The sequence below is a fragment of the Cetorhinus maximus genome, unplaced genomic scaffold (assembly GCF_964194155.1).
Source record: "Cetorhinus maximus unplaced genomic scaffold, sCetMax3.hap1.1 HAP1_SCAFFOLD_801, whole genome shotgun sequence".
NCBI lineage: Eukaryota > Metazoa > Chordata > Chondrichthyes > Lamniformes > Cetorhinidae > Cetorhinus > Cetorhinus maximus.
Genome location: NW_027596743.1, coordinates 40,545 through 42,641, shown reverse-complemented (window position 1 = coordinate 42,641; position 2,097 = coordinate 40,545). Strand labels below are relative to the sequence as shown.

General features: G+C 47.2%; 1 pseudogene; it reads left to right on the top strand.

Moving 5' to 3' along the window:
• Window positions 1–215: 215 nt before the first annotated feature.
• Window positions 216–1,327, top strand: LOC144674793 (uncharacterized; annotated as a pseudogene).
• Window positions 1,328–2,097: the final 770 nt, after the last annotated feature.

The following is a 2,097-nucleotide window of genomic DNA, read 5'->3' as shown; positions in this document are numbered from 1 at the left end:
GGAAGAAGGGTGAGTGGGCTCCAAGTGCGGCAAGAGCTTTGCTCATTCATCGAGCCTCGTGAACCACTGACTCATTCTTACAGGTGAGAGGCTGTTCAAGTTTGAAGTGTGTGAGGAGGTCTCCAGAGGCTCATTAGACAATCTAACTGGCAAGTTGCACATGTAAGTGCCACTAGTGACGTGTGGACAGCAACATGGAAGACAACCCTTTCAAATGTGAGGTATGCAATCGAGCCTTCACATGTTCATCAGCCCTCGTGAATCACCAACGCGTTCACACTGGAGAGAAGCCCTTCAAGTGTGAGGTATGTGACCAAGCCTTCACATGGCCAATGAATCTCTTGCAACACCGAAGCATGCACACCAGGGAGAAGCCATTCAAGTGTGAAGTGTGTAATAAAACCTTTGCACAATCATCAGCCCTGGTGGATCACTGACGAATCCACACTGGGGAGAAACCATTCATGTGCGAGGTGCGCGCCAAATTATTCTCGCAGTTATCATCCCTCCGCGCATACTGATGCATTCACACAGGGGAGAAGCCCTTCACATGTGAGGTGTGTGTCAACCCTTCATGCACTCGTCTCAATTTCGTGTACACCAACGCATCCACGATGGGGCAAAAACATTCATTTGTGAGGTGTGTAACAAAGCTTTCACCAACTCATCAAACCTACTGATGCACCAACGCATTCACACAGGGGAGAAACGCTTCAGTTTTGTGAGAAGGCTTTCACCCACTCCTCTGCTCTCCTGAGCCACCATAGGATCCACACAGGGGAGAAACCCTTCAAATGTGAGGTGTGTGACCAAGCCTTCGCACATTCATCGACACTTGTGAACCACAGATGCATTCACACTGGGGAGAAGCCATTCATGTGTGAGGTGTGTAAGAAGGGCTTTGCACAGTTATCACGCCTGGTGAGTCACCAAAGCATTCACACAGGGGAAAAACCATTCATATGTGAGGTGTGTGACAAATCATTCTCGCGGTCATCGATTCTCCACGAACACCAACGCACTCACACAGGGGAGAAGCCGATCACGTGCAAGGTGTGCAACAAATCATTCTCGCATTCAGCTCACTTTCGGGTACACCAACGCATTCACACAGGAGAGAAACCACTCACCTATGAGGTGTGCAACAAATCATTCTCACGGTCATCGACCCTCCGCAGACACCAACACATTCACAAGGGAGAAACTGTTCAAGTGTGAGGTGTGTGACAGACTCATCAAACCACCTGCTCCATCAGAGAATCCACAGGCGGGAGAAACCCTTCCAGTTTGAGATTTACTATAAAGCTTTCTTAAGTCTGCAAACCTCCTGGGTACTAGTGGATCCAGACGGAAAAACCATTCAGATGTGAGGTGTGTGACAAACCCTTCACACAGTTCATGCAGCTCCTGGTCCATGAGCACACAAACACGTGGGAGATACCCTATAGAGACATCACTTGGAACTTTGACTTGGCTTTAGACCTTCCAGAAAAACCTCCGACATGGTCTTTGTTACCAAATCCAAAAAAAATGTCGAGGACAACACCAGGAACTCTTCATTACATCAACAATATGACCAAAGCATTTGACTCAGTAAATCGTAAGGCTCTGTGGATTGTGCTCCAATGATTTGGATGTCCAAGAAACTTCCCCACAATCCTGCAGTTGCTTCATGATGATATGACTGCAACTGTCTTGAGTGGGAGATCTGAAATAGAAGCCTTCAAAATCCAGACTGGTGCCAAGCAAGGCTGTGTGATAGCCCCCATTCTATTTACAATCTACCTGACAGTGGTATTCGCCTCACCAAAGATCAACTGCCCTCTGGTGTCAGTATTAAATACCATCTAGATGGAAAACTCATTTACCTCGGTTACCTCCCTGCCAAAACTAAACTGACCACCATAGATACACATGATCTACAGTTTGCAGATGGCTGCAGTGTCACTGCCCACTCTACAGATTTGCAAACCTCTCTCTTCCATTCTGCATACAAGAAACTCGGCCTGTCCTTGAATGTTGCCAAATTAAACTTCATATATCAACGCACACCTGGTCAGCCAAATATTCCACCTCCCATATATGTTGGAAGTAGAG